This window comes from Artemia franciscana, chromosome 2, assembly GCF_032884065.1.
Source record: "Artemia franciscana chromosome 2, ASM3288406v1, whole genome shotgun sequence".
NCBI lineage: Eukaryota > Metazoa > Arthropoda > Branchiopoda > Anostraca > Artemiidae > Artemia > Artemia franciscana.
In genome coordinates this window covers 16306168-16319313 of record NC_088864.1, presented here as the reverse complement: position 1 = coordinate 16319313, position 13146 = coordinate 16306168, and positions in this window count along the sequence as shown.

Sequence of the window (13146 nt, the reverse complement as noted above, 5' to 3'; positions counted from 1 at the left end):
CAGAACGGATCCGCTCTTTTTGGGTAGTTGGGGGGGGGGGTTAATTCTGAAAAATTAGAAAAAATGAGGTATTTTTAACTTACGAACGGGTGATTGGATCTCCATGAAATTTGATATTTAGAAGGATATCGTGTCTCAAAGCTCGTATTTTAAATCCTGACCGGATCTGGTGACATCGGGGGAAGTTTGGGGTGGGGAAACCTGAAATGATGGAAAATGCTTAGATTGGAGGGATTGGGATGAAACTTGGTTGGGAAAATAAGCAGAAGTCTTGCATACGTGATTTACATAATTGGAACGGATCCGCTCAATTGGGGGGGGGGGTAATTCTGAAAAATAAGAAAAAATGACGTATTTTTAACTTACGAAGGAGTGATCGGAACTTCATATTTCGAAGGACCTCGTAACTCAGATGTCTTATTTTAAATCTCAACCGGATCAAGCATAATTGGGGGGGGGGCAGTTGGGGGGACCGGAAATCTTAGAAAATACTTAAAGCGGTGATATCAGGATGAAACTGGATGGGAAGAATAGAAACCTGTCTAAGTTACGTGACTGACATAACTGGACCGGATCTGCTCTCTTTGGTGGAATTGGGGGGGGGGGGTAATTTGGAAAATTGAGGTATTTATAACTTACGAAAGGGTGACCAGATCTTAATGAAATTTGATATTTAGAAGGATCTTGTGCTTTAAAGTTCTAATTTCAAATTCCGACCAGATCCTGTGACATTCGGGGGAGTTGGAGGGGGGAACCGGAATTCTTGGAAAACATGAAAATTGGGGTATTTTTATCTTACGAATAGATGATCGGATCGTAATGAAATTTGATTTTTAGAAGGAATTCATGTCTCAGAGCTCTTATTTCAAATCCCGACCAGATCTTTTGACATTGGGGGGAGTTAGAGGGGGAAATCTTGGAAAAACACTTGGAGTGGAGGAATCGGGATGAAGTTTGGTGGATAGAATAAACAAATGTCCTTGATACGTGATTGACAGAATCGTACTGGATTCGCTCTCTTTGGGGGAGTTGGGGGGAGGGGTTCAGTGATTTGGCGAGTTCGGTGCTTCTGGACGTGCTAGGGCGATGAAAATTGGTAGGCGTGTCAGGGAGCTGCGGAATTTGACTTGATAAAGTCGTTTTCCCAGATTCGACCATCTGGGGGCTAAAGGGAGAGGAAAAATTAGAAAAAATTAGGTATTTATAACTTACGAGTGAGTGATCGGATCTTAATGAATTTTGATATTTAGAAGGACTTTGTGACTCAGAGCTCTTATTTTAAATCTTGACCGGAATTAAACCTCTTATTTTCATTTTTAAATCAATCTATTGATTCATAGAATTTTGTTAGAGCTCATACCATATGATCTCTTGGCTCTTAGCTCTTCTCGCCTCGTCACAAGTGCCATATGAGCTCTTAGCTCTTGTTAAAGTTTTTTTTTATGAACCACCTCCCCCTCCCCGAAAAAAACCTGGGTGAAGTACTGTCCATTAACCCTTGCAAATATCGACTTGCAGAAATCGACTTGTTATGCTGATTTTGAATATACACAATACATCTAATTTTAAATTTCTTTGTCAAAAGTTATTATCATTATTAAATTTGCATAATTCTTAAATAGGAGGGGTCAGCTACGAGTTTATCAAATTCCGTTTTGTGTCCAGAAACATTATCACGGCTGTGTTTTTATTTGTTTATGTTTTTCTGTTTTGTTTGTTTAATTTTTTCCAATAGTGAGCATATCGTACAAACAACGGTTCCATAGGGACAGATTCTTTTATTTGACAGCGAAGAAAAAAAAATCTCTAGATATTTCGATCACATAAACAGTGGCCGTCATCAGCAGATAAACTAAAATAACAATAACACGAATACTTTTCGACATTTATACAAAACAACAAAATGTATTAAATGTTTTTTAACACACTTATTTTCTAATTTCTTATTTCCGGGCCACTGATTTAATTTTTGTAAGAAGGTTCATTGACATGAAGGTTAATTATCAGGTAAACAAAGGTCAGTGGTATTGAGAGAAACGAAATTTACTTTATTTGACTGTTGGAAATTATTAAAAATTGAATTTCAGCCAAATTCACCTGTGTATCTGATCAAATCCGGGTTTTTGTTTTCGAACATAATAAAAGGGTTGATTTAGATCTATATATTTGCACATTAGGGGGGAGTGGGGTTAGGTTAGGGCCGCTTTCCAAATTCTTTACCCCCCCTCCCTAATGTGCAAATATATTGCCCAAATTATATTATTATATAAACTAAAGGTGATGTAGAGGTTATATTTCATTATGATTAACATAACTTCACTTCTTGGGTGTGTTCCGTATAATTAACAAGTGCCGATTTGTCTTTTTTTCTCGAATTATTCTCGCCAAATAAAAGTTGGGTTGATAATTTCTTTAATAGACGGTATTTTTATTATCTGCTCTACAAAGTTCATTGAGGAAGAGTTGTCTTTTCTAAGAGAAGTGCTATTAAGTAACAATTATCCAAGTTGGTTAATTGTCCAAACTATTTCAAGAAGGAGAAAAATGTTTCTAGAGATTTCTAAGGAAGTCTTAGAGACACAGAGAAAAGGATATTTTTTGTACTTTACCTTATGTTTTTCGCTCATTCAAACGAAAATTAAAAGCTCTAGAGCCATCTTTAAATGACCAAAAATAATGGTGAACAACAAAGCCCCTTCCCCCGTCCATTCCCCCCTAAAATCGTCCGATCAAAAATTGGGGTACCCATTTTGTTCATCATGGTTAAAATGCCCAAATAATTATGCCTTTGGATGTAAGTTGACCCCCCCCCCCCAGCCCCAGGGGAAAGATCTTTAAGTTATAAAATTTCCCCATTGTTTACACATAGTATTTGCTATTGAGAAGTATGTAAACATTTTCATGTGGAAAGGGACAAATTTTCTGCTGGGGGTTTTTCCACGGGGAATTTTCCATGAGGATGAAAGTGTCCAGGTGATGAACTTGTCAGGGGATATTACATACTGGGGGAATTTTCCAAATTCCTAAACACAATTCTTTTTATATGTCTTTCTTTCTCTTTTGCGTCTCAATTTTACCCATGGAGTTGTTAATGGTAATTGTCATCGGGATCGAAGTGTCTATAGAATATTTCCGTAGGAAGGGGGATTTCCCCGTGGAGGTGTGGCCAGATTTCCAGGCATCATTTAGAAATATAAGAAATTAAATAAAAAACAAATTTTTCCATCTGAAAGTAAGGAGCAACATTAAAACTTAAAATGAACAGAAATTATTACGTATACGAGGGCGATTGCCCACTCTTCAATACCTCGCTCTTTACGCTAAAGTTTTCATTCTGTCCAAATTCACTAAGAACGACTCCTGAAATACAAGGGTCGTTTAATAAGAACAATGAGAGCCTTTTTTAAAGTAATTAAAAAAACTTCAGCGTAAAGAAGCAGTATCCCCTTTTAAGGATCTACAACACCCATAGCCACTACTCCTTTCTTCCGTTAATGATTAAAGTTTAACAGTGATCCCCTTAAGACGCAGGTTCGCGTCATAGGGTACTTTTGCAAATAAGTAAGTTTTTCAAGATATTTCATCACGTTTTAAGACATTTTTCTGCAAGACGTTTTTTCAAGACGTTTTAAGGCATTTCAAGACGTATTAAAGATATTTTTTCAATACGTTTTTCAAGACGTTTCAAGATATTTCAAGACATTTTCTAAGACATTTTTCCTTCAACGCGGTTTTCTTCATGATTTCTTTAGTTATTACACAAATGGGGAATGTTTACTCATGTTAAGGATGACACATTCATCCTTGAATGTGTCATCCTTGAACACGTGCCATGCTAGACCTTAGGGCATCGTGAGGAAATTCCCGCTCATAACTGAGCACAGCACACACATGGGTGTTACGTAATGACGGTGCACACATGGGTTTTACGTAATAACTGCACGAACGTGGGTGTTACGTAATGGTGGCACACAAGTGAGATGTCTCCTAATGGCAGCACACACGTAGGGTGTTACATAATACTTTAAAAGATTTCATTTTCTTATTTTTCAAGGTGTTTTTTTCTTTCAAGGCGTTTTTTTTGGGATTTCTTCTCTTTAGATATGTTTTTTCTTTCAAGGTGTCTTTCTCGAGGAATCTTTATATTCTAAAGGTTTTTGCCTCCATTAGGATTTGAAAGGGTTATTTCCATCCAATGGAATGATGCCCTGGACATCTGGATTATGAAAACCTTTCTAATACTATGTTTCAGGAAATAGATTCTACGAAATAATCTATTGCACGCAAGGAGAATCCCCTGTTCCGTTTACTGGCACGATTAAATGATTTACAACCCTTTCTGCATGAGAGTGCATAAGCATTCCAATGTTAGTGATTTTTAGCCCATTAGAAACACCTGTCTATTACAGGGTTATTAGTGTTATAAAAGGACCTAGACAGGTTAAGATAGCTATTGAAGCAATGATATGTCACATACTATTGGCTTTAGATATTCCATTCCGTACACGATTACCTATCGAAGTGTTATCCTAAAACAATAATCTAAATGATACAGACTTTTGTATATACAACTTATATTAATAAAAAAAAATTAAAAAGCATTGTTAAAACTCAGAAAAAGTGCTTAGAACTCAACAAACGAAAAAACAAAACGTGAAAAAACCTGACATAGGATAAAATACATGCAAAAAGAATCATGAATTAAAGAAAGTTGGGGGTTCTAGCAACCAATTCCAGAGGGGGAGGGTTGATATTAGAGGTAAATTTAAGTCCTTTTAAGAGCTATTTCTGAGAGCTTTTAATGAAAATACCGCGTTTTTTTGAACCAAGACTATGCATATTCAAGCCACCGTGACAACATGAGGCTGGTCCACCCCCATAGCAAGCAATTTCAGAAGGGGAGGGTTGCTATTAGATACAAATATAAGCAATGTTAATAGGTATTTCCGAGAGGTCCTAATGAAAATCCCTCATTTCTTTTAAATAAGTGTTAGAATTCAGTCCCCCCACCGCCGAAAAATTCATGTAATACCCCCTCTTAACTTTAAACTGTAGAGCATGCTAGTCCCAGAAATCCACACCGCTGTAGCAATATGCCACTTCCCCCGTGACAGCCCTATGCTACACATTGTCATCCCTAAGAGATTTCAAGACATTTCTTGATTGAAAATTATGCTTAGAGTCCATTGATTTGCATTTTTTTAAGCAAACTCTTTCGCTATAACCCCCCAAAACACTTCACACCACCACTGCATTACGCGGCTACACCCCATGGAATCCACGTGGTGTCCGTCATTACCTTTAGGACATTTTGAACCTTTTGAAACAAAAATAAGCTTGTAAATCTAAAATTTAACACTGATTTCTATTGGAATAGCGGGACTTTGAATTTCACTGTTAGATTTTGATAGTCAAAGGCAATCCAAACCACTTAAAATTTGAAACATTTCTTGAACGAGCGTTCTCCTTATTTCCAATTTTGTTTATAAAAAATGGTTGCACGGTAACTCCCTGCGTCACCCGTCATCATCGTTTAAACGCTTTCTGAAGCTTGAATACCCTAATAAATATATATTTTTTATTCATGTTGCTATTATTTTCCGAAAACTCCCTACTTGTGGTACAATGTGAATGGCCCCTGGCGTCCCTTCATCATTCCTAATAGATTTTAAGACATTTCTCGTTAAAAATCGTGCATTAAATCCATTGGTTTATGTTTTCGCAAGCAAACACTCCGTGATACGCCATGCCGTTTTAGTTGTTTTGTTGCTATTATTTCCCGACAATTCCCAATCCATGTAACACTATGGATGGCAAAGGGTACCCTCAGATCCCCCTGAATGTGATAGCCCCACACGCCTATCCACGTCGTCATGAAAATATGTGATTGCCCCCGTGACAACCCTATGATGCGCATTATCTTTCCTAAGACATTTTCCCGACATTTTCTTAATAAAATTATGCTTAGATTCCATTGATTTATGTTTTGTAAGCAAACCCTTTCGTGACGCCCCCCGAAATGCTTTACACCACTTTGGAATTTCGCGTCTGCCCCCCCCCCTCCGTCAGTCGTCATCTCTAAGACATTTTCAACCTTTTTCCCATGAAAAATATGCTCAAAAATCTAAAATTGAACACTGTTTTTATTTGGACAGCGAGACTTAGCCTTTCGTTGTTAGAATGTGACAGTCCAGGGCAATGTACACCACTTAGGATTTACAACATTTCTTGAACAAGCTTTCTTCTTATTTTCAATGGTGTTATAAAAATTGGTTGCGTGTCGGCACACTGCGGCACCCGTCATCATCATTTAAGCGTTTTCTGACACTTGAATACCACAATATATATATATATATATATATATATATATATATATATATATATATATATATATATATATATATATATATATATATATATATATATATATTTTTTTGCTATTATTTTCCGACAATTCCGGGCCTGTGTCACACTATGACTGGCCCCTGGCATGCCCTCATCATTGTTAGGATAATTTCACTCATTTCTAGTTAAAATCATGTATTAAACTCAACAGTTCATGTATTCACAAACACTTCGTGATACACCATGTCAATTCTCACCACCGTTACACACTACTAATACCCCTCTAGCGCCCTTCAACACCCCCCTCATTATTCCTAAGACATTTTCCAGGTATTTTCTTTTTTGAAATATGATTTAAATCCATTGGTCATGTTTTTGCAAGGCAACCCTCCATGATGCACCATCTCAATTCCCACCACTGTGCCACACTATGAATAGCTTTTCTGGCAGCTTCAAGCATCCCTCATCATTCATAAGACATTTCCCAGATATTTTCTTGTTCTTCGAAGCATTTTTCTTTAAAAATATTTGTTGACATAAGAATCAATCCTTTAAACTTAATGAAAAAATCCCCATTAGCGTTTCTCCTGATAACTCCCCGCATTTAAGGCCGGCATGGCGCAGTGTACCAGTCCCGATGACACCCTTCTGGCACACATTATCAAATCTAAGGTTTATTTTCAATATTTTCCCTCAACAATAGATTTATAAACTGAAAAAGTTACCGTTTTTTCTTGCAGCGAAAACTTGTCATTTCATAGCTAGATTTTGCTGTTCCATGATAATTGCCAGCTCGTGACACTCAATGGCTGACAAACGAGACCCTCTAGCAAACATTATCACAGTTATGACATTGATTTGGGCATTTTCCAGCAAAAATATTCGTTTTCACAAGAATTGGCAAGGGTTAAATAGATAGTTTAAACTTAATGAAAAAATTCCTATTAGTGTCCCTTCTGATGACACCAAGCTTTTGAGGTCTGCGTAGCACAATGTACCACTCCCCGATCAACCCTTCTGACCCATATTATCACACCCAAGGGTTGATTTAAAGCTTTTTCTTGCAAAAATAAATTATAAACTAAAAAATAACTATTATTTTTATTTGAATTTGGTTGTGTGCTGATTTTTGTTCCTGAAACTCGTTGCATGTGGATATTTCTCTTCGTGAAACTTATACATTGATTTTTCTCTGTGTGAAACTGATTTTTTTCATGGAACTGAATGCGTGCTGATTTTGCTCATGGAACTTGTTTGCGCTTATTTTTGTTCTTGGAACTTGTTAAGTGCTGATTTTTATTCTTGAAACTAGTCACATGTTGATTTTAGTTCATGGAACTTGTTGCGTGTTGATTTTTGTTCATAAAACTTGTTCCATGTGGATTTTTCTCTTCTTGAAAATCGTACACTGATTTTTCTCATCATCTAACTTATTTTACTCATGGAACCTGTTGTGTGCGGATTTTGTTTTTTGTTCGTGAAACTTGATGCATATTGATTTTTCTCTGTGTGAAACTTGTACATAGATTTTTGTCCTCGTAAAACTGATTTTGTTCATAAATCTTGTACTAGGTTAGGTTTGGGGGACTGTACCAAACGTGACAGAACCTACGCCCAACCTACAAATGGTAGGTCAGGTTAAGTTACGCTAGATGTCACGTCATGACAAAAATTTTCACGCAGAGAAGAATCAATATATAACAAGTTTCACAAAAAAATCAGCATGCAACAAGTTCCATAAACTAAAATCAGTTTCACGAGGAGAAAAATCAACATGCAATGAATTTTTCGAACAAAAATCAGCACGCAACAAGTTCAAGTAAAAAATAGTCATTTTAAAGTTTTTAAATTTATTTTGAGGGGAAAAGGCTTGAAAAAAAAAATCTTAGGTGTGATAATATGCGCCAAAAAGGGTCATTTAGGAATGGCACAAGCTGACCTCGAAAGCTAGGAATTATCAGAAGGAACGCTAATGGGTTTATTTCATTAAGTTTAAACCATTGATTCTTGTGTAAATGAATATTTTTGCAGGAAAATGACCGAAAAAATTTCATATGTGTGATAATGCTTGCTAGGAGGTCTCGTTTGTCAGCCATTGAGTGTCACGGGCTAGGAATTGTTATAGAACATGGCAATCTAGCAATGAAATGGCATGTTTCCGCAGTTCAAATAAAAACAATGTCTTTTTTAGTTTATAAATTTATTTTTGAGGGGATAATATTTAAAAAACCTTTAAGTGTGATAATGTTTGCCAGAAGGGTGTCATCGGGAGTGGTAGACTGTGCTATGCTGGCCTCAAATTCTAGGATTCATCAGAAAAAAACAAATGTGTAAACAAATATTTTCGCAGGAAAAAGCTCAAAAAATTTTCATATGTGTGATAATGTGTGCCAGGTTATGTCGTTAGCCGTCTGTAGTTGTCCACGGTGGAGTGAATTGTCTTCGGGGCATCATGTCAGGGGGTGGAATGCTAAAAACATGAATCATTGGATTAATGCGTGATTTTTTAACAAGAAAATATCAGGAGAATCTCTGATGAGTCATGAGGGGTTCTAGAAGGTGCCAAAAAGGCTAGTCATATTGTGGTCCCTTGGCGTGAATTGAGATGGTGCATCAAGGAGGGTTGGTTTGTGAAAACATAAACCAATGGATTTAAATCATATTTTAACAATAAAATATGCGAAAAATGTCTTAGGAATGATGAGAGGGGTCCTAAAGGGTGCTAGAAAGGGCACTATTAGTGTAGAACGGTGCATGATTTTTAACGAAAAATGTCTGAAAATGTCTTGGGGATGACAAGTGGTGCCAGGGGCTATTCTTAGTGCGACACAGATTGGGAATTGTCAGAAAATAGTAGCGACAAAAAAAATATATATATCTTTTGGGGTATTCAAGTGTCAGAAAATGCTTAAATGATGATGACAAGTGCTGCAGGGTGCCAGCACGCAACCAAGTGTTTATAAAACCATTGGAAACAAGGAAAAGGCTCGTTCAAGAAATGTTTTAAATCCTAAGTGGTGTGAATTGCCTTGGACTATCACATTCTAAGATCAAAATGGTAAGTCCCGCTGTCCAGATAAAAACAGTGTTCAATTTAATTTTGTAAGCTTTTTTTGTAGGAAAAAGGTTGGAAATGCCTTAGAAATTATGACAGCTGCCACGGGGGGAGGGGGAGTCACGCAATGCCGAAATTGCGTGAACTTTTTTTGGGGGGTGGGATCACGAAAGGGTTTGCTTTCAAAAACAGGAATCAGTGGAATCTAAGCATAATTTTATTAAGAAATTTCTGGAAAACGTTTTAGGAATGATAATGCGTATCATAGGGTTTTGACAGGGCAGTCACATATTGCCAGAGTGGCGAGAATTGGCGTGTGGGGCCATCACATTGAGCGGGGATGGGTGGAGGATCCGTATGTCATCTATAGTTTGACACGGGCTGGGAATTGTCAGAACATAATTGCAACAAAAATACAAATAAATCTATTGGGGTATTCAAGCGTCAGAAAACGCTTATATGATAATGATGGGTGCAGATGGGTGTTACTATGCAGCTAATTCTTATAAAACTATTGGAAGTAAGGAGAAGGCTCGTTCAAGAAATTTTTAAATTCTAAGTGGCGTGAATCACCTTGGACTATCACATTCTAATAATGAAATGCTAAGTCTCGTTCTTCAAATAGAAACAATGTTCAGTTTTGGATTTATAAGCTTATTTTTGTGAGAAAAGTTGAAAAAGTTCTAGGGGTGGCGATGGATGCCACGTGGATGTCACGGGATGAAGCTGCATAATGCCGTAGTGATGTGAAGTGTTTTGGGGGCATCACGAAAGGGTTTGCTTACGAAAACACGAATCAATGGACTCTAAGCGTAATTTTTTATCAAGAAATGTCTGGAAATGTCTTAGGAATGATAATCCGTGTCATAGGGTTTTCTTACTAAGAGGATGTACCAGCCACGCATTGTCACGGTGGCTTGAATATGCGTAGTCTTGGTTCAAAGAAACATGGCATTTTCATTAAATGTTATCATAAATCGTTTTTAATAGGACTTAAATTTACCTCTAATATCAACCCTCCCCTCTGGAATTGGTTGTTAGACCCCAACCATTCTTTAATTCATGGTTCTTTTTGCATATATTTTATCCTATGTCAGGTTTATGTCAGGTAATTTGTCCCTTTGGAACTGTTACTGGTACGATTTGCTTACTGTTGGAAAGATTAAACTAACACAACAGAAAAACATAAACAAATAACAACACGCCGTGATAATGTTCCTGGGTACAAAGCGAAATTTCAGACTCTGATAGATGCCCCCCCCCTTTTTTTTGGATTATGCAAATGTACCAATGATAGTAGCTTGACCAGCTTGTAATGATAACTTGACGGATAATAACTTGATAATAATTGTGACGGGAATATCCAGAGATTTTTTTTATGCTTCATTGTCAAATGAAAGAATTTGTCCCTATTGAACTATTATTTGTACGTTATGGAAAGGCAGTGTGGTCTTCGAAAAGACCTACGTGGTAAGCATATCAGGGTGGCCAAGCATGTGTGTTTGTTTGCTCTTCCCTTGGGGTATAATGCCAAACTACTGAAAGTAATATTTTGGGTAAGTGGCCGATTTGAAATCTATGTCCTAGATCACCTTGGGAGTAGGCCTTCTGTCTGATGCCCTGGTTACCACCCTAAAAGGCCGATCAGCAAGGGAAGCGGATTAGTTTCAGTCCTCTTCTGAACTAAAAAACTATAACAACAAAATGCCTTTAAGAAGTTCATTACATTCATAAATTTTGATTTTTTGATTTTCACGGATGTTCCCAGTTTAATCGATTCCCACCCTCTCTCTCCGAATCCATTGATTCATACACTATTACCCAGAATGTAGCCACCTTTCCTGATAACATTGATGAGAGTACGCACCTTTCATTGTATACGGTATTTATTTACCTAATTCTAAGTTACAGTCAAGGCCATGTCCAGGGGGGATAGGGGGAATAACTTCTTCCCCGAAATGTTTGTCTGACTCGTAAAAAGTAACAAAAATGAATATAAACAATTCTTTTATGCGTTTTTCTGTACCCCCCCCCCAAAAAAAAATACTAGATACGGCCCTGGTTACGGTACATTAGAACGTCTTACAGAGACCCTGCAAGTTCTTATTTGGACTAACAAAGACAAAATAATCTATGCCCCAGCCCGCCTAAGGCGTGAAGGCTTGTGACTAGTTTGCTAGCTGCCAAATCCCAAAGACGGTTCTATAAGGATAATTAAATTAAAAAAAAAACAAGTTTTTTTTAACTGTAAGTAAGGAGCGACATTAAAACTTAAAACGAACAGAAATTATTCCGTATATGAAAGGGGTTTTCCCTCCTCAACACCTGGCTCTTTACGCTAAAGTTTTTTCATTGTTTTAAAAAGCAAAGTGTTGACAAAGAGTCAAATTTTAGCGTAAAGAGCGGGGTGTTGAGGAGGGGACAACCCCTTTCATATACGGAATCATTTCTGCTCGTTTTAAGTTTTAATGTCGCTCCTTACTTGCAGTTAAAAAATTGTTTTGTTTTATTTAATGTTTGAACATTTTTCAATTAATGCATGTTTTGATTTTGACTCACCGCACATGAATAATTAAACCGAAATTTGCATATTAATTTTTGTTTTGCTAAATGGCTTTCTCATAGTTTTGATTGGATGATTTTGATAAAAAAAAAAGGTTGGGAGAGGAGGTGTAGTTGCCCTCCAATTTTTGGTTGCTTCAAAATGCAACTATATTTTTTTTTTCACGAACGTTTTTGTTAGTAATAAACATACGTACCTTACAAATTAACTTACGTAACAAACTTCTATATTTGTGTATTTTTATTACGTAAATGAGGGGATTCGCCCTCTCCTCAATACCTCACTCTTTACACTAAAGCTTGAATAATGTCCCAAATCTTTAAGAATGACCCCTGAATCACAAAAGCCGTAGAATAAATAGTTGAAATTACTAAGAATACTTTAGCGTAAAGAGCAAGGTAGTGTTGAGAGGCGAAGCCCCTTATATACGCAATATTTTGTGTTCGTTTTAGGTTTTAATGCTACTCATTACTTACAGTTAAAAACATTTTTTATTTATTTTCTATTTTTTTAAATAATGCTAAAAAATCCTGTTAGAAAATGCTAGAAAATTTCCTTCATGGAAATTATCTTCCCTCATGATAAATTCCTCCATGAAAAGATCTTCCCTCGTAAGGTCTCTACACTTCATAATAACGGTAACTATATGTAAACAATGGTCAAATTTTGTAACTTGCAGCCCCTCCCCCGAGGACTGTGGGGGATTAAGTCGTCCCCAAAGACATAGTTATTAGGTTTTCGACGAGGCTAAACAGAATGGCTGTCTCAAAGTTTTGATCCGGTGACTTTGGGGAAAAAGGGCGTGGGAGGGGGCCCAGGTGCCCTCTAATTTTTTGGTCACTTTAAAAGGGCACTAGAAATTTTAATTTACGTTAGAATGAGCCCTCTCACGACACTCTAGGACCACTGGGTCGATACAATCCCCCTGTAAAAAAAAAACAAAACAAAAACAAACAAATAAACACGCATCCGTGATCCGTCTTCTGGCAAAAAAAAATACAAATTCCACATTTTGTAGATAGGAGCTTGAAACTTCTACAACAGGGTTCTCTGATACGCTTAATCTGATGGTGTGATTTTCGTTAAAATGCTATGACTTTTAGTGGTATCTCACTCTATTTTCAAAAATAAGGCAAATTTTCTTAGGCTCGTAACTTTTGATGAGTAAGACTAAACTTGATGA